Raw genomic sequence first — 27619 nt, 5'->3', positions numbered from 1 at the left:
TGAAGTAGGTACCCTTAGCTGCTAGGAATGAAGGGGAAGTCTGAGACGAAAAGACATACGTTTCAGTACAGACACTCTTCCCTAACTGAGCTCTGGAGTTCTTGCCATTTCCCTGCAGACATAGGTGACCTTGATGGGGTACAATCCAAATTGGGGAGGATCTCTTTGCTCGCTTGTTTTCACTCAAGGTAACTCCATACTCTGTTACGTTCCATCTACTGTAAGCCTGCAACTCATCTCGGGGAATCGGTCTATACGAGTCAATATCTCTGCTCATATTTGTGATTCCCACCACTAATGCCTTGTTGCTCGTGTTACTTCTCGTGGAACGTGGGGGATATGGTTCGATGGCAAAGAGGAACATCGCCTGAAACGCCCACAAAGAACCATAGTAGCTGAATGCCTTTATCTGTCGTATGTGGCATAAGACCACACACCCAACAATTAGTCGTGTTCATTACTAATTGGTGTTGGTGCAAAAGCTGAACAAATGAATTATTGACAAACTCCAATCTTCTAGCAGACTCGTGTTCAGGCAGAGGGTGAAAAGAATGCGAGGAAACAGGAGAAGGAGGTGTGGGCTGTGCAGTGGGTGCAAATGTCACTTGAAAAGTGAATAAAACATATCCTAATAAAAACGTCATTACACTAAGCAACATAAAAATGCATAATATCAAAAATCGTGTTCTTGTCATTAACGTACACATTCTGACTTTAAAGTTCATTGATTTGGCAGGTCTCTCCATCTTGAAAAACTCCATCCTCTATAATTGCTGCCCGCGGCGGTAGGGTGTTCTATGCTAAGGAATGCTTCTGTCAGTCCAGGGCAACTCCCTTAGACCAACCAGAACCGTCGACCTAACGTCTTCAGCTGCAAGACTTGGGCAACCGCGACCCTAGCAGCAGAACCCGGATGGCGGTTCTAAAAAACAAAAATAAGCAAGTTTCTCAGAGGAGAGAGAGAGCTGCTCTTTCAAAAATAGAAGAAAAGTATTTTATTTGTCCATAGTCACAGTTCTCGGCCTCAAATTATAATGTGTTCTTCCGGGTATTGTCTGGTTTTGAAACAAGAGTTCAGGTTCTGTAGTGTTCAATCGAATTGACGGTGGCACAGCTTCTTGCAAAATATTATCGCTTTCACTCTCAGAGTTTGTTCCTTTTACACGTGCATCGCTAAAGGGCAGGAAGCGAGGCACAGTCTCAGACTCAGAATCAGCGATCCCCTCCTGGACCCATCGGTCGTGCGGCAGAGGTAAAGGGACCCTCTTACTATGGATCCCGTGGACCCAGTGTTTCTTTCCTTCCACTCGGACAGCTGATCTTGTTGATAGAAGCACTAGATGGGGGCCGGTCCAGTGAGGCTCATCATTCTTTGTCCGCTGAAAGTTCTTTAATAACACGTAGGATCCAGGATCGATAGGATGTCCTGGAGCTTCAGTAGCTTGAGGTAGAGCGTCGTGAACCTGTTGGTGTAAAACACGCAATTTAGCCGTCAATTCGTACAGGTAATCAAGCAGTACGGGGTGTTCTATCTCGCTGTACTTGTTTGGCCTTGGTACTCCCCAGATGTTGGCCGGACGGCCGAACACTATTTCGTAGGGACTAAGTCCCACTCTCGAGTGCACAGTCATTCTTGTTGATAGGAGTGCCAAGGGCAGAGCGTCAGGCCATTTAAGACCAGTGCTCGCTTGGATTTTGGCCAATTTAAGCTTCAGGGTGCCATTATAGCACTCTACTAGTCCAGCTGATTGGGGGTGATTTGCAGCGTGGAACTTTTGCTGTATGCCTAGCCCTTCACATACTTTCTTCATCACTCGACCCACAAATTCACTCCCATTATCACTCCAGACCACTCTCGGCATTCCAAACCTGGGGAAGAATTCTTTGACAAGGGCTTTAGCTGTCGATAAGGCAGTATTGTCTTTCAGGGGATATGCTTCTATCCATCTTGAAAAAGCGCAAACAACAACGAGTACGTATTTCAAATTGTTGCACCTTTCCATGTGGATGAAATCTAGCTGCAAAACCTCGAACGGATACGTAGGAGGAGCAAAATGACCAGCTGGAGTTGGGGTTCCCCTACCAGGATTGTATTTCAGACACACCATACAGTTCTTGACTACATTCTCTGCACGCTTAGGAATTCGAGTGTTCTGCCATACTGGAGCCAACAACTTGCAAATCCGTTTCACACTGATGTGAGCCATTCCATGCGCCATTGTAACCACTGCAAGCACATACGCATCGGGTAACAACCAACGCTGATGCTCTGACAATTCAACCCAACAACCATTCGCATCCAATTTCCCCGTACTCTCTCTGCACACACTCAACTCTTTCTCTGTAGCTTCAGCCTGGATGGACTTCACACTCTCAATCGCATCTTCACACATTCCAACGTCACCAATCCATCTTGCAGGGCCCGCAACTTACATTCGGCTCATCACATCTTTTGCTGTTTCTTTTGCGACCTTGTCAGCAAATGCATTTCCACGACCAACATCATCAGTCACCTTTTTATGGGCACTGCATTTCACAATTGCTACTTGTAGTGGCAAAGTAAGTGCCTCGAGGAGTTCGTTCACCAACTGACCATGCTGTATCTTTGCTCCATGCGAAGTCAGGAACCCACGTTCATGCCACAGACGCCCAAAACTATGAGCCACACCAAAGGCATACATGCTGTCAGTATATATGTTCACCTTCATTCCTTTCGATAAAACACACGCTCTCGTAAGTGCAATCAACTCTGCTGCTTGCGCTGAGTTATGTGGGATGCGTGCAGTTTCGACAATTGTATGCAAAGTCGTAACAGCATATGTTGCAGTCGTGTCACCATTCGGAAGTTTGAAACACGAACCATCAACCCACAAAGTACCCTCACATTCAGTAAGAGGAGTGTCCCTAGATCTACTCACCCTTTCGTTTCTTCTTCTGTCCTATAGAAACAGGTGTGCTGCTTTTCAGCATTCTCTGTCTCAACTGGAATCGGCAGCAACGTAGCTGGGTTTAATGCGTTGCATCTTTTAATGTGGACATGGCTCGCTAACAAGGTTAACTCATAACCTGACAATCGAGCACTGGTTAAGTGCTGTGTCTTGGTTCTATTTAACAAAGTGTCCACCGCATGTGGAACCATTACGATCAACATGTTGTTCATTACTAACCCAGCAGACTGTCGGATAGAAACAGCTGCTGCGGCTGTGGCTCTTAAACAACTCGGCAACGCCCTAGCTACTGGATCCAAAGTCGACGAAAAATATGCGCATGGACGTTGCTTGTCCCCAAAAGACCGTGGCAACACTGACAACGCACATCCTTCTTTCTCATGGACATATAGTGTAAAGGGCTTACTGTAGTCGGGGGTACCCAATACAGGAGCTGAACACAATGCATCACGCAATTCTGAAAAACTTTTCTGACAATCTTCAGACCATGGGATGGGATTCGGTGTATCTTTACAGGTTAATGCCACCAAAGGTTTGGCCAACAATGAGAAATTGCCTACAATATGATGTAATGCCCAAGAAAGCACGCACTTCTCTCTGTGTCCTTGGCACACTCAATCTTGCAATTGCCTGAATTCTTTCTGGGGTCAGTTTCCTTCCCTCCTTCGATAAGAGGTGACCTAGGTAGGCAACTTCTTGTCGACAATATTGCAACTTCGAGAGAGACGCTTTGTGATGCAAATCAGACAAATGACGCAACAACGACAAGGTATCCTCAGTATCTGCGGCAACTAACAAATCATCGATGTACTGAATAAGGGTAGCGCCATCAGGTAGAACAATCGCATCAAGCTGTGTTTTCAAAGCCTGGCTATATATTGATGGACTTTCGCAGTAGCCTTGAGGAGCGCGTTTGAAGCGGAATCTTCGGCCTCCTAAACTGAAGCCAAAAATATCCCTGCTCTCCTCGGCAATTGGGATGCTGAAGAAAGCATTCTTCAAGTCAATCACTGAGAACCAAGCCGCTGAAGCTGGAATCATTGTCAATGGGGCAGTGATATCGGGGACAACTGGAAACTGTGGCACAACGATCTTATTTACCTCTCTAAGATCAATCACAAACCTATAAACAGGTGGCTGGGAAGGATCAGTGCGCTTCAAAACAGGCAGAACAGGACTATTTCAAACGTTGCCTTTTGTCTCTTCAATTACATCTTTATCGATCAGGTCATAGATGATCGCTAACAATGCCTTTTCACCTTCGCTAGAGATTTTGTACTGGGGAATGCGCGGCATTCTAACATTGGCTTTCAATGTCACAACATATGGCGATATTTCAAAAAGTCCCACATCATTAGGACCAGTAGCCCAAAGAGTATCCGGAAGAGAAGACAATTCCGTCGGGAATTTATCCTTCGATAGATACATTGGAGAAACCACTCTCTGACCTAGTGTAAGTTGTACTCCCGAAGGAGAACAGTACAAAGTCGCATATAGTCTTTTCAACAGATCCAATCCCAACAAATTTTCACCACAACCTGTTGTAAGAATAAGGGGTGCTTCCAATTCACATGGTCCAACAGAAAGAGACATAGGACTAGAGATCGGGTTCCTAACCGGGGCGCCAGAAAAACCTACTGAAACATTCATTTCGCCAGACAATGGTGCGCCAGGGAGTTTTGAGTGCATAATAGAACTCTTTGTAGCACCAGTATCCAACAGAAAAGGCTCTGACACACCTGATGTAATCACCTCAACATAAGGTCCTCTCTGATCTACTGGAACTGAAACAACTCCCTCTCTTTGTCTCTGGCTGTCCTAGCGATCATTACCTTCCATGGTCTCATCTTCTGCATAATAATCGTCAGCATAGTATTGAGTCGTTCTGCCAGACGCGTTATTTCGCTGATCAAAGCTATTCATTGAATTTTGTGGCGGAAAGGAACGTGCGTTCTGTGGGAACACACCGCGTCCTCTACCTCTAGGCGTTTGTTGAGCACCACGGCCTCTCGCACCAGACCCATTTGTGCGCTGTAATAAAACCGGACAACTACTCTTAAAATGACCTTCTTCTTTGCAATACGCACACTGATTGGGCCCATATGGTAAACGTTGTTGAGAAGCCTCTTTTGTTTGCGAGTGTCCCGAATACTGCTGAGGCTGCTGATAATCACACTGATTATTAGTGCGGGGTGGATACGCTTGTTGCAGCAGAACTTTTGTTTTTAATTCCTTAGTCTTTTTATCCGCTTTCTCTAATTCATCTTTGCGCCTATTTTCATAGTACTGGGCTGTAGCTAAAATCTGTGCTGACGTTGAAACAGCCCAAGCACTCTCAGAATCCTTCAACTTAGCACACAACTCGGGAAGTAAATTATGCACAAATTTGTCGACGAACAATCTCTGGCCACCTTCAGTAGCCATATCCTGACCGCTATGATCTACAAAAGTCTCTTCAAACCGCGTGAAAAAGTCGGACACCGCTTCGTCTTTCTTCTGCTTACATGCAGACAACTTGTCCCAATTGACGCGTAATTCAGGCATTAGAGTCTTCATATAAGTAATGATCCTACCAGGGAGTTCCACAATTAAAGGCTCGGGTTTAGCACCACCAACTTGTCTGTTATCTATAGCAGCAATATTAACCCATGTATCACCTAACTCCTGATCGTGATCGGCGTGGCGAATCTTTCCCCATAAAGGCTGTGGAACCACGTTCCCGAACAACATGTCTATATCGGCTAAGTTCATAATGCATGAGCTTACGGTCTGTGACAATTCCTTATAATACCCTGCAGGATTTTTACGTGGGTCAGGTAACGTCTGTTTGAGAGCCAAAACCTCTGTTTGTTTCCATGGAACGTGTACCCAAACACGCTGAAAGTGAGCCGGTACAACTGGTGGATTATTACCCGGACCAGCGGCCACTTCTTCCTTCCATACCGGCGGAACCTCTCTCATGGGATATTGTCGCGCCTTTTTCCTACCGTCACGCCCAAGTAGTGACCGAGAAGAGCCCTCCTCACTCCGATACGACAACAATGTCGCAACCGCCCTCTCAACATCGGGACCTACGATCATGCCCTCTGAAAACTCGAACCGCACACGACACAACTTAGGCAGATCGTATTCCAGATCATTTTCCTTCAAATCCTCACAGAGAAAAGCAAACATTTGCTCAAATACATACCTCTGCTTCGATGCTTCCCATTGACGGAAGGCTTCCACGATAGACTGTACATCATATCTTATAGGATCGGCAACCCATTTATGTGCTAAACAATTCAGTAATTCTCTCTCTTGATAGTCAGGCAGTTGACTCCGCAACTGTCTTCGCTCTGCGTTAGGGGTCGTATTAGGCGACCCAAAGAAAGGTGAGAAAAGACCAGTAACAGTGTTGGCCATTCTCTGTCGAACAGAAGGAGAAACTGACAGAAGGACAGGAGGAAAGACAGGGTGAGGTAAGGCAGAGGCGGAGGCAGTAGCAGATGGAGTATTAGGAGAAGTAGTCGGTACAATAGGCAAAGTCACAGAGAGCACAGGTGGAGCAGGTGTGCTCGGTGGCCCTTGAGGAGGCTGCACCAGAAGATTAGGAGCCACCTCAAGGGGAGCTGGTGGCTGTGGCAGAACTAGGGGCTGTACGGCTGGGTGTTGTATAACAAAAGGTTGCGGAGGTGCTGTAGCACTCCGTGCATAGGGGGGAGGTGAATTTAATACGTGTGACAATAAAGGATCCCTCTCAGATTCTCGTGAATCTGGGTGGAGGGGTGGCAAGACTGGATAACATTTATCGAACGCCATTTTACGTTGCCTGTGCAACTGCTCATTTACCTGTTCTTCTTCGTTATCTCTAAACTGCGTAGCGGCTTGTATTATCGAGATTCCCCTTTCCCTCTTATTTCTCTTGGCTAATTTAATTTCTTTCTGTTTGGCTTCCTTTCGCCATAGGCGGAAAGAGTCAAACATTGCCGGCCGGGCTTTCTTCTTAAAAAGTTTTACCTCTAGATTATCTAGAATCTCTGTGTCAAAACTACCATATTGGGGCCATTTTAAAACACCATCCTTTCTGGTGTATCGGATCCATACTTCATTATATGTGATGGGGCCTACGCCGTGTTTCACATAGAGCTCATATGTTGGTGTTCCAATCGGAGGAACCGGACACGAGTCCTCCAATCAGGAATCCCTATTACAACCAAGACAAAACAAATGTCCAAGTCTGCTAAGACCAGGCATCTTCGCTCTCTAGTCTAGCTTCAAACTTCGAAGGATTATCGAATACGATAGTCTCGTGAATACACGAGTCCTTCGGTTTTGGCACTTGCAAATTCCAAACAAAGTGATACCGAAGGATACCCAAAAACTAAGAATCAAACTAAGGACTGGGAGACGCTCCACTTATACTTAACTGAGGTATCGATGCATCACCAGAAGACTCATCTATCGTTTCGCTCTACCAATCATCAGGGGTCCAAAACAGGGCGATAGTCAGGGCAGCAGTCCTTCGTAGCCGTCGGGGCGCGGGGAATCTCGCAGTAAAGACTTTCGGACCACGTTGACATACAGGGGTCGATGAAGTGGTTGGCCGTCCTCCAGAATTTTCACACGAAGCTCCTCACGAACCTCTGGCTTGGACCGGTACCGCTGATACCGCCCCAGAAGGGGGCCAACTGGAGTACCAGGTTTTTAAGAACTGGGCGGTGCCAGGGAACACACCTGAAAAGTCCAAGCCCTTCCTGTTTCAGACTACAGAAACACAGAGTCTTCTAGGTGAAGTCAAAGATCGGATTTATTGGCTGCAGCCAGTAACAGGTATCCTAGAAGTACAACAGCATGTATGTTCTCAGGAGACTGCTCCTTTTTTACAAAATCAGACTTCTCCTTATATACAAAATAATATGCTTTAGGCAAACATTCCTTATTTTACAGTTGACCATTCACATATTTTCACTACAAAGAAAAAGCAGAGTCATGATGACAAGTCCACATTTTAGTTCGTCCAGCCCGTAATTGATTACCCGGCAAGGTCCAGTATTTTCATCAGATATCGACGGACCCCTAATAAAATCGGGCACCTCCTCCTTGTAAAGCAAGTCATAAAGCAAGAAACAGGGACAGGTGTGTGTAAGATTAGGCATGGTGTGTGCGCGATGAAAGGTTTATGATATGTTGTGCCTTGATACTAATCTCGTTCGGCCACTGGGAAAGGACCTGGCCGAACAGGTTTGGCTCCGGGCAGTGGAGTCAGCTTGCCCAGGTCACAGAGGAGCCAGCAAAGGTGTACGTGTGCTTCGGACTCGGTTTTGGCTTTCAGTCATTTGGCTATGTGAAGGCAATCACAAAATGGATGCGGTTCACAAAATGGAACCCGAGGGTTCGGAGTGGAAATGCTGATTTCTGGGTGATTTCGTCACTCGATCATGACGAAAATGCTTGTGTATAATATCCAAACCATTACCGGTCTGCTGATACCGAAATCGTCATGATGCGACGATGTTTATAACACGGGTCAGAATTTTCAGTACTACACTCTCTCCCCTCGTTCTTCCACCGCAAGATTGCCGACATCCACAACAGTTTCGGCGCACCATCCACGCACACAACCGTCGAACCAACGCCCCCCACCGCCACCCTCCGCACCTGGACCACGGTGACCACCGAAGACACAGCCCGCACGATGAACACCATCCACTCCGGATCTCCGACCGACCCCTGCCCCCACCACGTCTTCAACAAGGCCCACTCCACCATCGCACCCCAACTCCGGGACGTCATCAACACCTCCATCAACACCGCCACCTTCCCGGAGAGCTGGAAGCATGCCGAGCTCAGCGCCCTACTGAAGAAACCAACAGCGGACCCCACCGACCTCAAAAACTTCCGCCCCATCTCGCTCCTTCCTTTTCCTGACAAAGTTATCGAGAAGATCGTCAACAGACAGCTTGCCGCCTTCCTCGAGACGAACGGATCCCTCGACCCCTCGCAGTCCGGTTTCAGAGCCAACCACAGCACCGAAACCGCCCTCATCGCAGCCACCGACGACATCCGAGCCCTGCTCGACAGCGGGGAAACAGCGGCACTCATCCTACTGGACCTCTCTGCAGCGTTCGACACTGTCTGCCACCGCACCCTAGTTCAACGCCTCAGCAACATCGGCATCCAAGAGAAGGCACTGGAGTGGATCATCTCGTTCCTCGCCGGTAGAACACAGAGAGTCCGCCTCCCCCGTTTCGATCCGAGGCCACCGAAGTCATCTGCGGCGTCATGCAAGGATCATCACTCTACCCCACCGTCTTCAACGTCTACATGAGACCTCTTGCTGCCATCGCACGCCAACACAACCTCAACATCATCTCCTACGCCGACGGCACCCAGCTGATCCTCTCCCTCACCAGAGACCCCGACACCGCCAGAACCAGCCTGCACGAAGGGATGAAAGACGTCGCCGAGTGGATGAAGAACAGCCGCCTGAAACTGAACTCAGACAAGACGGAAGTCCTCATCCTGGGACCATCGCCCTCCGCCTGGGACGACTCCTGGTGGCCCCCAGCCCTGGGCACCGCTCCCAAGCCAACAGACCACGCACGCAACCTAGGCTTCATCCTGGACTCCTCCCTCTCGATGACCAGACAAGTCAACGCCGTCTCCTCATCATGCTTCCGCACCCTACGCATGCTTCGCAAGATCTTCCAATGGATCCCGACCGAAACCAGGAAGACGGTCACCCAGGCCCTCATCACCAGCCGACTGGACTACGGAAACACCCTCTACGCTGGAACCACAGCCAAGCTACAGAAAAAACTCCAACGCATCCAGAACTCCTCCGCCCGACTCATCCTGGACATCCCCTGACGCAGCCACATCTCCGGCCACCTGAGGAAACTGCACTGGCTCCCTGTCAACAAGAGGATCACGTTCAGGCTCCTCACCCACGCACACAAGTCTCTCCACGACCTGGGCCCCAAGTACCTCAACGACCGCCTGACCTTCTACACTCCCACCCGCCAGCTCCGGTCCACTAGCCTCGCCTTTGCCGCCGTACCACGCATCCGAAGATCCACCGCCGGAGGCAGATCCTTCTCCACCTGGCGGCCAAGACATGGAACTCCCTCCCCATCCACCTTTGGCTGACCCAGGACCATCTCACCTTCAGGAGACAACTCATGACCTGGCTGTTCGAGCAGTAGCGGACCCCTTCCCCCAAGCGCCTTGAGACCCTTCCGGGTGAGTAGTGCGCTATACAAATGTTATGATTGATTGATTGATTGATATTATCCTTCTACCTGTGTTTGGTACTCCTTTGTAACATGCACACGCCACTTTTCTCTTGTAACACACTGTTTGCTACCTCTCACATTTTGTTTGCTTTTGATACTTGCACAAGTGCCACCATTGCTTACATAACGTTTGTTCTTGTGCCTGAGTGTCTAGCATATATTGCAATATTTTACCTCTAATTGTACTTTGTTTTCTCTTGTAACCTGCACACATGTCACTTTTTCCTCCTGTAATGCACCTTTTTGAAACCTCATGTATTTTGATTGCTCACAATTGTTCACTTTTGCCTCATGTAACTTAACATTTGCTTTTGTAATTTGTTCACTTGTAATTTTCTCCTCATGTATTATTACTGTTCCTTTTGTGAAGCGCTCTGACGCTTTCGGGTAAAGTCCGCTATATATATAAAAACGCATAAATAAATAAATAAATGTGGTGAGGGTGGTATGTCACCCCCCCTTCCAATCCTCCAGGGAAGGGGCGATGAGTCCTAGCCATGGGGGTCTGAGGCTGGTGATGAGGGCGCGGGAAGTCAGTGCTGGAGCCCCCCTCCAGGACCCGCCCACCTCCACCAGTGAACCAAGGCCCCGCCGCTGGTACAGGGGGGCTCGGCCGCATGCATGATGCAGGGGTGTCAAAGCCCCACAGCAGGAGCGGGGGTGGGAGACTCCTGGGGGCGAGGGTGAGGGGCAGAAGAAAGGTCATCTTAGAAGGACATTGCATCTGTAACTTCACCCTTCTAGGCAGCAGGGGGCGCTGCAGGGTCACACCCCATCAGAAGTAGAAAAGAACCAGGGGCCCAAGGGGTCCCCCTGTGAGATGGGAGGGGGCACTGGCAAAGGGAAGGAAAAGAGGATTTGCTAACTGAAGAAGAATTTGCAATGCTATAGGTCTCGCATTAATTAAGTTTGAGCTATTGGCATTGCTAAATATTGCAACACCAATTGCAATAAAAGTCTATAAATTGAAGGCCACAAAAATGTGCATTTATTTTTTTAGCAATGGTGGCATGCTGCACTTTAGATTAATATGTTTAAAAGTAAAGTATGCCATACTGCGATTGCTACAGTAGTTAATTGTGGATGCGTTAACAATTGATGCGTGCACTGATGGCTGGTGGTGTGTGTGCCTGTAGAAATTGTGCACTGATGGCTGGTGGTGTGTGTGCCGCGTGAAAGTGTGCACTGCCGGCTGGTGGTGTGTGTGCCTAGTGGAAGCGTGTGATGACGGCTGGTGGTGTGTGCCTGGTGGAAGTGTGCACTGCCGGCTGGTGGTGTGTGTGCCTGGTGGAAGCGTGCACTGCCGGCTGGTGGTGTGTGTACCTGGTGGAAACGTGCACTGCCGGCTGGTGGTGTGTGTACCTGGTGGAAGCGTGCACTGCCGGCTGGTGGTGTGTGTACCTGGTGGAAGCGTGCAATGCCGGCTGGTGATGTGTGTACCTGGTGGAAGCATGCACCGACGTCTGGTGGTGTGTGTGCCTGGTGGAAATGTGCACTGCCGGCTTGTGGTGTGTGTGCCTGGTGGAAGCGTGCACTGACGGCTGGTGGTGTGTGTGCCTGGTGGAAGCGTGCACTGCCGGCTGGTGGTGTGTGTACCTGGTGGAAGCATGCACTGATGCTGGTGGTGTGTGTGCCTGGTGGAAGTGTGCACTGATGGCTGGTGGTGTGTGTACCTGGTGGAAGCGTGCACTGACGGCTGGTGGTGTGTGTGCCTGGTGGAAGCGTGCACTGACGGTTGGTGGTGTGTGTGCCTGGTGGAAGCGTGCACTGCCGGCTGGTGGTGTGTGTACCTGGTGGAAGCGTGCACTGCCGGCTGGTGGTGTGTGTACCTGGTGGAAGCGTGCACTGCCGGCTGGTGGTGTGTGTACCTGGTGGAAGCATGCACTGATGTCTGGTGGTGTGTGTGCCTGGTGGAAGTGTGCACTGCCGGCTTGTGGTGTGTGTGCCTGGTGGAAGCGTGCACTGCCAGCTGGTGGTGTGTGTACTTGGTGGAAGCATGCACTGATGTCTGGTGGTGTGTGTGCCTGGTGGAAGAGTGCACTGACGGCTGGTGGTATGTGTGCCTGGATGCATGATACTGGGATACTGGTCCTGGGTTGCTGGGATGCTGTGATACTAGTCCTTGGATGCTATGATACTGGGATGCTGATGACATGAAAGGACATGGAAAGTATTTATTCTGGTGCCACAACACTTCTAGGCCAGTCATGTTAAAGATTGAAGATGGCCTAGCTCAGGCATGTCAGGAGAAGTGTGTCTGTTGTATGACTTTAACAGGCTGCTATAATCACACATGTGTGATGTATGCCTGGGGTCACACACGAGGCGTTGAAATATCGGACACGAGCAGATGGACCACAGGGAGCTTGGAGGCTGGGCCGCCCTGGACGGAGTCTCAGGGAGGGAACTGACGCCAGTGGGACGAGCTGTCAAGTTTGAGGAGTGTCTCCCCCTCGCGGGGGCGCGCGCAGCTCAGTCTGCTGCGCATCAGCCTTTTCATTCAGCATCAAAGGAGCGCAGGAACCGATCTGTTAATGCGGATATATGTTTTTTATTAATATGCAAAAAAAATTAATGGAACTGTTGAGAAAACAAGAATGCCCGTATGTGACTCACGCCAAGGTCTTTAAATCTTTCTTTTTCCTCTGTCACGTCACTTCCTGAGTGCCCAGGCCCAGCAGCGCCGCCTGCCGTCCAGAGAGCAAAACCGAAGTGCTTTACAGGGGACGATCGCCGCCGCCCCCAAGTGCCTCCGATGGAGGATTTGTAGCAAAAGGGTTTATTCATTCTTTTGAAAACAGCACGGAGACCTTCAAGAAGCACTAAAATATCTGCAAAAAAAAACGATGTGCCGCAGAACTAGCACATAGTTCAGGGGTGTGCACTTATCACACTCGTGAAGCACTTCAGTCTGCAATAGAGGCGCTATGAGGCGCTTGTGTCACGATTGTCCATGCGTTCTTTCAACTTATAGGATATTCACCCCAAAAATCAATCTCGTGTATGAATCACTCCAGAGCTGTTCGTAGACCGTTTCATAGAGATTCATGTAGAGTTTTCCATGTGGTTCCATGGTGTAATGGTTAGCACTCTGGACTCTGAATCCAGCGATCCGAGTTCAAATCTCGGTGGGACCTTAGGTTTTTTATTTAAAATCAGTAAAAATGCACTGCACATTCTCCATTTATTCAAAAATGTTTCTCTTTTTTAATCTAAACATTAAAATATGTACATAAAGCGCTGGATCTCTTAAATGGACAGGTGAACTCTCTCTTGCTGGCCTCCGTGCAGCCAATCAACAGCATTATTTTTAGACTCTTGACATAGGCGGCCTCTGCGTCCTGATTGGCTATGATCTATTGTACTCGCAGGAGCAGCTATTGTAGCGCCAACTTGCATTGTCTTTCTGGGTCCGATGCACCCCGACGCCTGCTCACCGAATTCTAAGCACACACGCTTTGTTACATGCCCCTGTTGTGCTGAAACATACAAGTTTCAAGGCTGAGCTGCTCTGCATTTCATACCCCTGCTGTCGTCAGTTTCGTTTATTGGCGCTTTAGTGTCAAAAGGCGTGGAATATTACGTAAAAAAATGATAATTACATTTATTTATAGCGCTTAACACCCTTGGTGAGGCGCTGTATAGGACTCTACTCCGGTATTAACATGTGCGTGGCATGGATCAAGATGGCGCTATATACTCTGTAGTATATCTACATTCAATCGCACGGTGTGTATTTGTTCTTAAATGAGTCAAAGGTGGTGTACGTCCCTAGGGTATACAGTTGATTAGCAGTGGAGATGCTGTGCTTGTACCAGGAGTGCATGTCTAGCGTTCTCTTCTGGTACTTAATCTTGGGGTTGAACCATATAGACTCCCACTCAGTATTCCTAATGCCTGGGTCCATTTTCTTATCTAATTTGAGGAGGGCGGACCTGGTGTTCTTGAGTATGGGGTTATTGCCGATCTCGGGGTGTTTGGTCGCCGTGAGGAGGGCGATGGGTTCAAGCCCTTTCAATAGTCTCTTCTCTAGTGAGAGCCATGCTGGGGTGTATTCTTGTTCGGGGGTTAGCCAGTACAGTCCTTGTTTATCTATACAGGCAGTTTGGAAGGCTTTAAAGTTTGTTATGTTTAGGCCTCCTAGGCTTTTGCCCAGCCTGAGATTTTGTAGGCTAATTCGGGGCTTTTTGACTTTCCATAAGAACTTATTTATTAGTTTATCTAGTCGCTTGTGGAATTCATCTGTGTTGGTCAGCGGGAGCATATTGAGCATGTAGTTCACCATAGGAGTCAGCATCATTTTGACTGTCTCTATTCTGCCCCACCATGTGATGAATTGGGGTGACCAAGCCTCTATTTTTTCTTTCAGTTTGTTTAGTAGTGCCGATTCGTTCTGATCGAGTGCGGTCTTAAGGTCTCTTTCAAATAGCAGGCCTAGGTACTTTAGGGATTTTTTCTGCCAGGCTAGCCCCGAGTACCCCAGCACCACCCTGGTTGTGTGCACGTTTAGGGGTTTGCACTCTGATTTATCTTTGTTGAGTTTGTATCCTGATGCACGCGCGTACAGTTCTATGGTGTCCATAAGTGCGGTTATTGACCGGTCTGAGTTCTCGGCTGTGATTAGGATGTCATCCGCATATGCTGCCAGCTTGACCGTGTCCCCCCCATCGGGATTCCTGTGATGTCTTTGTTGGCTCTTATCATAGTTAGGAGTGGTTCTAGGGCAAGTAGGAAGAGAGCCGGTGATAGCGGGCAGCCTTGTCTGGTGCCTCGTTCCAAAGTGAATGGTACTGATGTGCCGCCATTGACTACTACGCGTGCCTTTGGCTCTCAGTAGAGTGCTAGCACCATCTTCCTCGTCGCCTGTGATATCTGACTCAAGTGTCTCCCTCTGTGTGTCTGTGAGTGTGGGCATTGTGATATTATCTAGTGGAGCCGCTCCGCCGTCTTTGCTTAGGGTCTGGTCTTCCTTGTAGAGCTGCTCGTAGAAGTCTTTGAACACTTTGAGGATTTCGTTGTTAGCGGTCTGTGACCTGTCCTTGGCATCTGTCACTGCCGCTACTGCGTGTTGTCTTTACTTGCTTTTAAGGTATGAGGCAAGCACTTTCCCTGCTTTGTTGGCGGTGCATAGGTTGATGGCTTTATATTTGTTTAGCCATGTTCCCGCTCTTTCGCTAAGAATTTTGTTCAGCTCATATTTCTTTTTCGTCAGAGTTGTGAGGGTGTTCCTGTCTCTTAGGTTAGCTATGTGGCCCGTGTCCAGGCCTTTTATCTCCTTTTCTAGGTTTGAGATCTTATTGTTCCTCTCTCTATTTATCTGCCCTTTGATGGAGAGTATTTTACCCCTGACGTTGCCTTTAGGGCGTCCCAAAGGGTGCTTCTATCTGTTTCTGGGTTATCGTTGAGCTCGAGGTACTCTCTTATGGCTTCTTCTATTTCTGCCATTACGGATATGTTTTTGAGGAGGTCAACGTCAAACCTCCATCTGCGCGTTATTCTTTCGTTATGTCTGCCTGATAGAGTCAGGCTGATGTGTGAGTGGTCTGAGATGGACCTCGGGGCTATTTCCGTTTGGTCTATGAGGTGGGTGTGTGACTCTGAGATTAGAATGTAGTCAATCCTACTGTAGGAGTTATGGGGGTACGAATAGAAAGTGTAGTCTCTGTCGTCTGGATTCTGGAGTCTCCAGGGGTCTTTGAGTTTGAGCCTGGTGCACATGTATTACCCCTTTGTGAGCTGTGGCTATGTCTTAGTGGGTGTCGATCTGTGGCGTGGTCAAGGACCAGGTTTAGGTCGCCCGCCACTAGTAGGAGGTCCTCTTGCGGCAGTGTGCTCAGTTGGTCTGTCTTCCGTGTTTGGCCCATAGATGTTGGCAACGTGTATTGTTTCCTCTCCCTTGGATAGGCTAGTTATCAGGACTCTCCCGTCCTCGTCTGCGTATGATTCTTTTATAGTTAGCTTTGCCCTCTTGTTAATTAGAGTAATGACCCCACTTTTATGTTGTTGCGTGCTGGTGAGCCTATTACCTTCCCTATCCAGTTTGCTTTGAGTCGGCCTATGTCATCCGCAGAGAGTTTTGTCTCTTGGAGGACATACACATCGCTTTTTAGTTTGGCCAGGTACTCAAGGACCTTCCTTCTTTTTACCGGATGGTTGAGACCCTTAACGTCAAAAGAAACAACTTTGATATTGGCTGAGGGATGACTTTGCCGGTTGTTTGTCATTCTATGTGTTGTGGTGCTCGCCTACTGCTTGGTGCTCTCTTGGTGGTGTTTTGGGTCTGTCTCGTGTACCGAGCTCCGTTTGTCATGGTGTCATCTCCTCTGTTGCGGTGTTGCCCGTCTGTGCTTGTTAGTAGCTGCGTGTGTTCTCCCCTTAGTGGAGGGTAGTGTTCAGGAAGTGAAGAAAGGAAAGAAAAAGAGTAGAAGATATAGAGCTCCCCATGTGTCTGCACCCGCCCCCCCCTCCCGACTACCCTGCCCCCTCCCTCTCCTCACCCCTCCCTCGTCTCTTGCTGAGTGGGTGTGCGACAGTAGTTCCCTTGCTCCATAGTCCCCGAGGCTTAGTGTTAAATTCTTCCCGCTTTGTGTCCCAGAATGCCTCGTTAATGATGGCGGGTATACACATAAACATAAACATAAAGGATATGGTTGATGTTATGGCAGCTTCTCGCAGTTGGTTTTCTTCAACTCGTTGGTCGTTGTTCATTATTCCGGGCTTCTTGGTGTGTCTGAGGTAGGTTGTTGTGATAGAGGCCACCTATGTGATTAGATTAGTGTGTCTCGAGGAAGGTGGCAGTAAACGATAAAAAGTTGAGGTAGATAGTCAATGAGGTAGCAATGTTGTTTGGAGGCTTGAATCGTAGCAAGCGTTTATACAGTTTTAGTCTGACTTCTCTGCGTTGTCCGGTGATGTGCTTCTTTTTGCTGCTCCTGGGCTCTTGGTTTCCATGTCTTTTGCTGGTGGTCCTTGCAAGTATCTCCTTAGGTCTTCCGGGTCATCGAAAAACAGTGTCTCCCAGTTGTCTGTGATTTTGAAGCGTGCAGGTCCTGCAAAGCTGAAGATGAAGTTCTTCCTGCGTAGAGCGTCTCTTAGCGATAGAAACCCTTTTCTGGTTTCCACCGTTGGTTTCGAGAAGTCTTGTGTAAGGATTATTTTGTTGCTCTCCCACTTCAGATTCTGTTTTTTTCCGGGCAAAGGTGAAGATGGCTTCTGTGTGGTTTGATCTGAGCGGGCTGCAGATAATCGGTCTTGGTCCTTTGCCTTGTAGTGGTTTTGCGGCTGGCACTCGATAGGCCTTGTCAATTTCAAACTGCCTGTCAAATCTCAGGCCAGACAGCTGTGGCAGCATTTCCTCTAGCATGGCTGTGCAAGTACCAGCTTTGTCCTCTGCGCCCTCTGGGATCCACAGGATACGGATGTTCCCCCTTCTTGCCCGACCGGCCAGCTGTTTTTGTAGGGCTCTTGTGATCTTGGAGTTTTCTGTTAGGGCTTTGTTGTTCTTGATGGTTACATCCTCGATATATGCGCCTTTCTACTGCTTCTATTCTGGTGTTGGTGCTGTGTAGGTCTGTTCTTATTGCTGTTAGCTCCAGCTGCATGTTATCTATTGTTATTTTTGTTTGTTTGGCCACTGCGTTGCCTTCGTTGACCCTTTTTAGGATCGTGTCCAGGGTAGTTGTTTCGTTTTTTTGCTTTAGTGGTGATTCCGGCGACTCTTTCCTGTGCTTTTTTAAATCATTAGCGGTTTTTCCTTCGTGGCCCGCCATCGTGCAGATACCTCTTCTGGATTGGAGGCTTCCTAGTCTGCCTTCTTTTTGGATTGTTGCTAGGGCCTTGGCTGGTTCAGTCTTTTGTGCGGGGACTGTGTGGTGCGTACTGTACCTGCTGGGTTCTCTGATGTTCCTTGTCCTCTTTTTTGCTTTTGCTCCTGCCAGCACTTTTATTGTAGTGCCCCCATTTCCCTTGGTGGTGGTTATTGGGCCTTACTTGTTTCGCTACCGGTGTGTTTTGTTGTACCCTTTGTTTCCCCTTAGCGCGGGTCGACGGCGCGTCTGCTGGTCCCCCGCATGGGCCGTCCTTGGTTTAGCACTTTCGCTTGTCTTGTGATTGTGGGATGGCCTTTCTTTTCCCTCCTTATTGTGTTGTCCCTCACTGTTGGCGCTTTGTGCTTAGAATCGTTCCGCTCCCCGCTTCGGTCTTTCGGTGTGACCACGCACGTGTGGGGACCGCCGGCTTGCGTATGGCCGCCGCTTCCGGCGGTTTTGCCTGGGGTTGGCAAGGTGTTGGGGTTGCAGGCGCTCCGCTAGCTCGGCGCTTCCTTGTTGTGTAAGCAATTCTGATCTGCCTTATGTGGCGCTCCCTAAGATGGCGGCGTCCAGCGCAGAGTTTTGTTTTCGTTCCTAGCTTGGTGGCTGGGTTGCCTGCCTTCGGTTGCTTGGGAGTTGGTGCCCTGCGGCAGGGTTGCCCCGCTTCGCTCGGCGTTCCCCACTTCCCGCTTCCAGCCCTCTTCCACTTCTTGTTGTTTGGCACTAAAATGGCTGCGCCTTACGTTAGGTTTTACTTTTGTTTTGGCTTCGGTAGCCCGGTGTAGTCAGGCGGCTGCAGGAGCTAGTTTGTGCGCTCCGGCTAAAGTTGCGTATAGGTCGCTGGCCCTTGTGGGCTTTGCTGGAGGTTCGGAGGGGTTGTGGGGGGCTCTTTTCCGCGGAGTCAGGCTGACCTCGTAGTTTCTTCACTCGAGCTTGCCATCCGCCATCTTGTTTGGGCTTCTACTTTCTTCGTTTTGGTGAGGGGAAAGTTGCCGATGTTGCGCCGTTGGCCGTTTGTCCGGGATATCGCTAGGCTCATTTCCTTCCCGCGATGTTCCGACTTCCTTTTTTGTGTTTGTGTCCTGGGATGAACTTGTTTGGCTGTATGTAGTCGCGGTTAAAAACCTCTGGGCTCTGGAGGCATCGGAGCTAGACATCCGTCCGCATTGCCGTCCAAGCCACGCCCCTGTCAATGTGTTTTAACTATGTTGTCAGCTGCAGAGCTGCTGTACAGCATGGCTGAAAGTAAAGAAAAAAAATAAAAGGTGCTATGACGTGGTCAGAATTTGTCGTTTCAAAGATCTTTTCTTCCTTTACTTTCAGCCATGCCGCACATCATTCATGCTGCTGTACACAGTAGCGTAACAAAACTTGAGGTGCCCCTCTCCAGAGTACATGGAGGCCCCCTCCGGAACCAATCAGGAGCTCTCCGGTCAAGGTACTGTGCTGAGGGGGCTCCCTAGAGCTCGTGCCCCCTGCTTTACTTGGGGCTGCAGGGGCCTGCGTTACACCACTGGCTGTACAACATGGCTAAACAAAACATTGACAAAGCCATTCGTTTTCACATAGGCTTTGCCAATGCTTGTTGTCAAAGGCCTTTCTCCTTACACAGGGTTTGTGAAAGAAACCAAACAATGGCCGCCCTCAAGGACTCCTGGTCCACGTACCAACATCTCCAAAAAGAACTTGGAGCATTAGACTCTCATCTCCACCCTCCTCAGAGAGCCGCCGTCTGTAAGAACTGCGCCGAGGAGGACTATGAATCGGTGTAATGAAGATTACCGGTAAGTAATTGAAGCATTTCTTGCTAGGGAACCCGAGGCCGGCCAACGTGAAAGAGGGTTTAGGATTATGCACAGTAGAAAGAACAACTCCATACAGGACCATTCCTCTTAAAGCACAGAGCAGCAGTATTAGGCTTTTATTGCACTGGTTCTAGGAAAGGGTCTAGGTGTGTTTTTGACAAAGATGGACACAATATGCAACACATCCTTTTAGAGTTTGAATAAGGAAATTGGGTTTGAATTGAGAGGACAGGAAGATATGGTGCTCAAGGCTGTGTGATCACTTAGTATGTCTGTAGGTGTAACAAACACGCAGTGCAAAACAGGTAAGGGGAAAACAAACCCAGACGGCAAACAACACCTGCACTGGTGTAGGAAGGCCTATACCAAACAGAAGAGAAACAAATCCTGTGCACACACTCATGAGATAGGTGGTCCTGAAGGCTGGCTATTATCACATGCACTGACTAAATTGACTTATAAATCTTCTTCACATACGAATACTTGGTGTCTGACCTTCATTTCAACCTCAAGAAATGTTGCTCCTATTTGTCGAGTCCTGACTTCAGGACCACCTATCTCATAGGCGTGTGCACAGGATTTGTTTCACATCCTTTTAGAGGCAGGGAAGGCTGCTACAGAGGAAGGAAGTCCTCACAGCAAAGCACTACAGCCAATTTACAACTGGTAACAGAATCTCATCAAGGTTAAAAATAGTGTCAAGATCAGGTTTCTATTCTTGACTGCAAGTGAATGGTGCAAACGTATCCAAATATTAAATATTAAATGCCGGTTATTATGCCGTTTTTTCTTACTCACTGCGCAATATGAATATCGCAGTAGGATTCCTTACTTCATCGCTCTGATTGAGAGTGGAGTGCTGGCCCTGCTCTCTGATTACTTGATATATGGATACTGCTTACACCATTGACCTACATTCGAGAAGGACTTACACATCCATCGCTCTGATTGTGAGTGAACTGCTGGATCTTTTTTCCGAGGATTACATATTTGGATAACGTTTGCACTCTTCACTTGCAGTCAAGAATAGAACCCTGATTTTGAAACTATCTTTTAACTTTGATGAGATTCTGTTACCGGGACGATATATACAATTTATTGGTGGCAACAATATTCAACCCTTACTTAAATTTGAAGCCCTGACATAATGGAACAAAATGCGTTCGCTGTGTACCGGTTTAAAAAATATTTTGAATAAAGAAGATCGATGGATTATACCCTTCCTCTTGTGTGACTTCCTTCTGAGTGCACCTTCCCTATCTATGAACTTGTTTCACTGCAGCATCCTTCAACAGCGAATGCTAGGAGTAGTTGCACCAGACTTATTATGGCTTGAAACTAGTGAATTGTAGTGCTGAACTGTGGTCTGCTGTTGTTTTTTCTTTTGTCTTTGCAAATCACATTAAATAAGTAAGACACAACACACAATAAAAATCCAGCACCAATTTATAAATATAGGTTATATTTTTATGAACAAATAGTCACCACAATGACCAAAATAAAATGTAGGGAACTAGAGATAAGAATTTTTAAAGATAAAAAAAACTTGCAATAAGACACATATAGCTCTCAAAGGGTTAAATAAGTCCATGCTGGACCAGGATAAAATCAAGAATTCCAACCGCCCGCAATGTAACATTTTACATTTACTTCCAGCAGTGTCCTTTTGGGGGTTTAGAGTGTCTACGACACAAATCCAAGGGTCTAGAATACAGCTTTCCAAACTTTTCATGTTGGTGACACACTTTTTGGAGATGCATCATTTTGTGACACAGTAAGGCAGTGTAGCGAGCGAGCGAGCCCGAACCACTTAAGGAGTAAATGGGGGGGGGGTGGTGGGGGGGTGGGTCGGGGAGGTGAAGGGGAGTTTGGGGGGGGAAGGTTAAGGGGGGTTTCTTCCCCTGGAAGAACATTTTGAAATGAAAGTGGGCAAATGGTTCCCCTCTGTCTGTCTCCCTCCCTCTGTCTCCAACCCTCTGTCTGTCTCCCTCTGTCTGTCTTCCTCTGTCTGTCACCTTCTGTCTGTCGCCCTCTGTCTCCCGCCCTCTGTCTCCCTCCCTGTGTCTCCCTCTCTCTCCGTCTCCCTCCCTCTCTCTATTTCTCTCCCTCTCTTTCTCTCTGTCTCCCTCTGTCTCCCTCTTGCCTGTCTCCCTCTTGCCTGATCCTCCTTGCCTGTCTCCCTCCCTCTGTTTCCCTCCCTCTGTCTCCCTCCCTCTGTCTCCCTCCTTCTGTCTGTCACCCTCTGTCACCTCAGCCCAGCTTCCCAAGCACACACACAGCTGCACCCCAGCACTTCACATGTCTTTAAAAGACCATAGAGCAGAGTGTCTAGGAATGCCTCTTAATTAGCAGCAATCATGTGCTAAGTGCCCGCGACACACCCACCATTTGCAGGCGACACAGTACTGTGTCGGGACACACAGTTTTGAAAGCTCTGGTCTAGAAGCTCTGAGATGGTCCTTGGGATGTTGGGACTACAATTCCCACAATGCACCTGGCCAAATCCCTAAAAGTCCACTTAATGCTGCCCAGCTTGGTTCTTCTTGGTGGAGATGATGCAGGTGGAGCTCTTTTAAACCTGTTGCTATCAGGGAATCCACTCCTTCCACTTTTCAAAGCAGGGTAAAGTCCTTACGGCTGTAGTTCCAAAGAGTGCAGCAGGGGCAGTCAATCAGAGTGCAATCCTTTAGCTGCAGGCCAGGGCTCCAGCATTGCAGTCCTTTTTCTTGCAGTTGCAGGGAACTGTTGAAGCTCTTTTGTACCGGTTGCATTCTAGGAGTCCTTTCCTTAATCCTTTTTGAAGCTAGGCAAAATCCTCTTTGAGTAACACCAAGGTGTGCGGCAGGCGCAGTCCTTCTGAGTGCAGTCCTCTTGGATACAGAACAGGTGTTCAGTAGGGCAGACATTCTCCTTTTGATCATGCCAGGCAGGGTTCTGAGTTGCAGGGAAACGCTCAGATATTTATCCATAGTTCCTGGGTGACAAGAGGGGGGTGGGGTACCCCTGACCAATGTGGTGCAGGGTGCCACCTAACCCCGGGTGTAGTGTGCATAGTGGCAGTGCCACGGAGTTGGCAACAAACACCCTGGAACTCTGCTACGTCTCAGGAAATGCACATGCGCGGGCGCACGCGCATGCACAGTCTTCTTCAGTTGTATCCCAATGTCGATAAAGAGGAGGAGGGCAGCCCGGGGACACCGCTGTTAGAGGTAAGTGAGTGTGCAGGGTTTTTTGCCTACTCCGTGGAACGTTGTTATAAGCAAAGGGGTTCCAGACCGGGAAATAGAAATAGATTTATAGCAAATTAGAACCAATATAAGACACAAATGAAAAAAACTTCACAAAGTACTAAAACCTTATTATTACTTATAAAATACACAGTGGCACACTCCACGGTCAGAGCGGAGTTCTCTGCCTATGGTTAGTGCCACCCTCATGAATGACCACTTCCTCCAAAGTGTGGCATATTCTTGACCCAGAAAGCCCTACTTTTTCAAAATGGAGAAACTCTCTCCTGGAGGTCAAGATCTGGCTAAGCCATCCCTCTGGCATGGCTACGTTTCCATAACACTCCCCTTTTAGCCCTTCTGCTTATCCAATTACAGTGGGCTCCTGTCTGGCTAGGGGTGCAGGATGTGGGGGTGAGCCTGTGCTGCCCTAACCAGTCACTCTCTCTTTTAAGTCCAGTTTGGCTACTCCATCCCATCTTGCCTTTTGCTCTGCAGCTTGCAGTTCTCCTCCCACAGGAGATCCTTTGTCTCTAGTCAGGCCACTTCACACCTCATTAAGACAGCTTTGCTCAGCAGAAGCTAACCAATCAGAGCAGGGCTGCTGGAAGGTTGGATTTTGGCTTACAGAAAAGAAAGTTCTATATGTTTTTTCTGTGATAGTTATAATAAATCTAACAAAGGCAAATTGTTGGATTTATTTTAGCTATCATTTGGATACTTTGAAGCATGTCTTTTATCTCCTTTTCTTCAATAGTTACACTTTAATAAAGTATTCTTAGGGGTGGAGGAGCTTCGCGTCGGACCAAGATGGCCACGTGAAAGTCCAGCTCCACCGGACCTGTCCCCCTACCGTACCATCCTGAAGCTAATCGTGGTCGTAGACCCTGCCGCTCGTTAGCGGAGGGTTAGCGGAGTGCTTACCTGCAACTCCGGCCCCACTGCAGCATCGGGGGCTGGAGCAACACCTCTTGCCGATTGAGACCTGACTGCTGGTTGGAGCCGGGGACTCGAGTTGGCGAGGGGGCCGGCAGCCAGGACAACAACACCGGGGCTGCCGACCGGAAGTCGGTCGGGCCCCGGTACGACTTGGCTGCTGCCCGCGATATCAGCGGAGCTGCGGTGACACAGTAAGCTGCAGGTGCCCCCCCCCCCCGCCAGGGACTGTACGAGCGGAGCAGTGGCATTGCTGGAGACTGCGGGTGACCCCTCCCCCGCCTTAGGCAACGAGAGCAGCTGGCTCCCGGAGAAGCAAGAGTGATGCAGTGGCGGGGCTGAAGGCCCGGGAGCAGCGCTGTGCAGTATCTGGTGCACCCAGCTTGTGTGGCCTGTTGCGGGCGCCCGATTGTCTGCCTTGACCCGGAGTTCACCGGTGGTGAGGCGGCACCCCCTGGTCTACCAAAGGTGCCTCTTTTGGCTGCGGGGCGCTTGAGGGGTGAGTGTAGTAGCTTGCTGGTCCTCTGAGTGGGGCCTGCTGCCTGAGTGTCCTGCCCTGACTGTGTGCAGGCTATTGGCGGCTGTGGCCCTTAAGTTCCTGTCCCTGAAGTTAAACTTCAGGGACAGCCCCGTGGGTGAGACCTGTACATAACCCTGGTCGCTGACCTGGCGGGCACCTAAACTCCTGGATCCTTGAGTGGGCAAAGGTCAACGTGGAAGGCGGAGATGGCGCGGTGGCTCCATCTGGATACTGGTCGAATGGAGGAGCGCTCCCTCTCCTTGGACTACTTCCTTCGGGCATTTGGATTGTAGAGCTGACCCCTCCTGGGGGAGAGACATTGTGGGAGCCCTTAACCATCCTTCGTTGGGCGTGGTGATCGGCTTGCTGGGTCTGGCCCCTGATGCAGCTGTCCTGTCTGGGCGCGGCTGCACCTGTCTGCGCCGATGAGTTCCCTGTGGTCCAAGATCGGAATTCCGAAGGTCCAGGTAATTCTCGGCGACAGTGGTTTCTCGACTGGGCCTGTCTGGTCTAATAAACTGGATCGCAATACAATGCCTCGGGGGTCACCGCCGGATTCGAGGCGGATTCAGTCGAGCGGAGGATAGTCTTCTGGCCAACCAGCTGAACCAACCCTGCTTGATGTGATGGCGGCGATAGACGGTGCCAAGTCTTCACTGGGACAAAAGATGGAGATGCTGGACCACAAACTGGACACTGTTACCATCGAATTCAATCTCATTCGGGCAGACCTTACCAAAACAAGTGAGAAAGTCAAGTCTCTAGATATTAAGACCACCAGCTTAACAGATGGCGTGGCACAGCTCCAACAGGAAGTGCAGGAACTTAAGGCCTCCTGCGCACTGACCAATCGGAAGTTGGACGACTACGAGGGAAGGGCTCGCCTCAATAATGTCAGTATTATTGGCGTTCCCGAGATGGCCGAGGTCCCGGCCCCAGACCTGTTTGTCGAAGACATAATCCTCAATCATCTCAAGCCCAAGGGACTGGGTAACTTCTTTTCGATTGAACAAGCGCATAGAGTGCCGGGGGGGGGGGTCAGATCCAGGCCTGGGGCCCCTCCTCACCCAATGATAGCGAGGGTGTTACACTTCAGGGACAGAGACGCTATCCTGCAGGCCTCTCGGCCTGGAGGCCCCCTTAAATATGAAAACTCTACTATCTCTTTTTTCCCGGATTCCACCCAAGCAGTTGAGAAACAGCGTCAAATTTCCTTAGAGTGAAGAAGAAGGTCAGAGATGGAGGTCTGAAGTATGCAATGATGTTTCCCGCCCGGTTGAGAGTGGAGGTCGATGGAAGGGTTTGGTTTTTTGATAATCGAGAGGTGGCTTCAGACTGGTTGGAAAATCGTCCCCCGAGTGTATCGGAGCGGCAAGACCGTGATGGAGGTGGCGGACTTGAGGAGCAGGAATGACGGTGAACGCAGACTATCTGGGACTTTTGACATTTGTCCCCGGATGTGGCGCTGCTGCAGGGGATGCATCTTATTGGGTACCGTTGCTTGGCCTTGCATAAAGGGGGCTATAAGTTAGTGGTGCATGCAGGGTTCACTTCAGGGTCAAGGGGAGTTGGTATCTTAATTAAAAACTCCTTTCCCCTGACTGTTCAGATTACCTGGGTTGACAAGCGAGGCAGATACATTGGAATATCAGGACAGTGGGAGGGGAGGACGATTACCCTCGTTTCCGTTTATGTCCCACCAGGTCTGCACCCTGAAACGTTTTGTGATTTGGGTTCTATCTTCTTGACTCTACCCTTAGGCCTCTTAGTGATGGGAGGTGACTTTAATGCCCTCATGGATGGTGAGGTGGATCGACAACCCGCCTGGGTGTTGCGGCCGGCACAGAGGTGGCTCCGAGACTTTCTCGAGACGACGTGGCAATTGAATGGGGTACACAACACGCATGTTTCCGCTGCACACCATAGCCTGTCTAGGATAGATTATATGGTAGTACCAGCGGCTCAGGCTTACAATGTTTGGGAGGCGCTGCATTTAGGGAGTGCATCTCAGACCATGCGCCGGTTTGGCTCCAGTTGGAGATAGACTGTTATAATGTAGGCAGAATTGCCACAATTAGTGCTTGGCAACTGAAAGATTCCGCCACTAAGACGGAATTGATTGAGGTCATGGACAAGTATTTTCAGGAAAAAAGGGAAACGGTAGACTCTGCACAGACTCTGTGGGAAGCATATAAAACAGTAGACTGAGGGGGAGGCCTTGTCTTTGTTAGCCAAGAAGAGGAAGGACGATTGGCTGACTTGGAAAAGGCGGAAGAGGAAGTGTTGAGATTAGAAGGAGAGGTGGTATGGGCGGCCACCCCAGAGGGCCTGCTCCAGCTAAAACTGCAGCAGGATGAGTTCAGAGGCCTCGCCCAGGACCAGGCCAAAGCATAGAATGAGGAGGCACAGAGTAGAGTGTATGAGCACGGAGATAAGCAGGGAAGTTGATAGCCTGGCTCGAGGAGGGGGAGTGGGTATTGCGGCTGGTACCGGAGTTCTTGAAGGAGAATGCCTGTAAAATTACGGACCCGCAGGCAGTGGCAGATAGTTTTGCCGAGTACTATAAAGGGATATACATCTCTGAGGAGAGGTATACAGAGGCTGAGAGTAGAGCAATGATTAGAGGCATCCAATTACCCAAACTCTCGGAAGATGACAGGAAATATCTAGATTCACCACTTACCGATGACGAGGTGGCGCAGGCCATTAGGAGTGTGCAATCACTGAAGGCCAGGGGTCCGAACTGAATCCCCATAGAGCTGTATAAGTTGAGCACCAACCGTCTCACTCCATTCCTCTGCTCTATGTCTGAGGAGCGGTACAAAAGGGGTTGGTAATGGACGGAGCATCTGAACCAATCAAACACTCACACCCAGTCAAAAGATTTGGGTTTAATCCATCACCGTTCTTTGGCCCACTCTGCCACCCCAGTTCAGACATGGCTGTTAGACGGACCGGGAGGGTCGGCCGAGGATAAGGGGAGAGGTCTCCGGGGAGAGCCGTCTCCAGCGATCGTACAGACAAGTAACTTCCCCCCCACAGACGGACACCACACAAGGGTAAAGTTCAGTGATACTTTATAGGCAATTCTTTAAGTA

The 27619-nt window shown here is 49.2% G+C and overlaps 1 non-coding gene across 1 annotated transcript; it reads left to right on the top strand.

Moving 5' to 3' along the window:
* The first annotated feature begins 13290 nt into the window (after window positions 1-13290).
* TRNAQ-CUG (transfer RNA glutamine (anticodon CUG)) lies at window positions 13291-13362 on the top strand. Its single transcript has one exon. It is a non-coding gene; the product is annotated as a tRNA-Gln (tRNA).
* Window positions 13363-27619: the final 14257 nt, after the last annotated feature.

The sequence above is a fragment of the Lissotriton vulgaris genome, chromosome 1_1 (assembly GCF_964263255.1).
Source record: "Lissotriton vulgaris chromosome 1_1, aLisVul1.2, whole genome shotgun sequence".
Taxonomy (NCBI): domain Eukaryota; kingdom Metazoa; phylum Chordata; class Amphibia; order Caudata; family Salamandridae; genus Lissotriton; species Lissotriton vulgaris.
The sequence above is the reverse complement of the archived record's forward strand: the minus strand, read 5'-3'. Positions and strand labels throughout refer to the sequence as shown.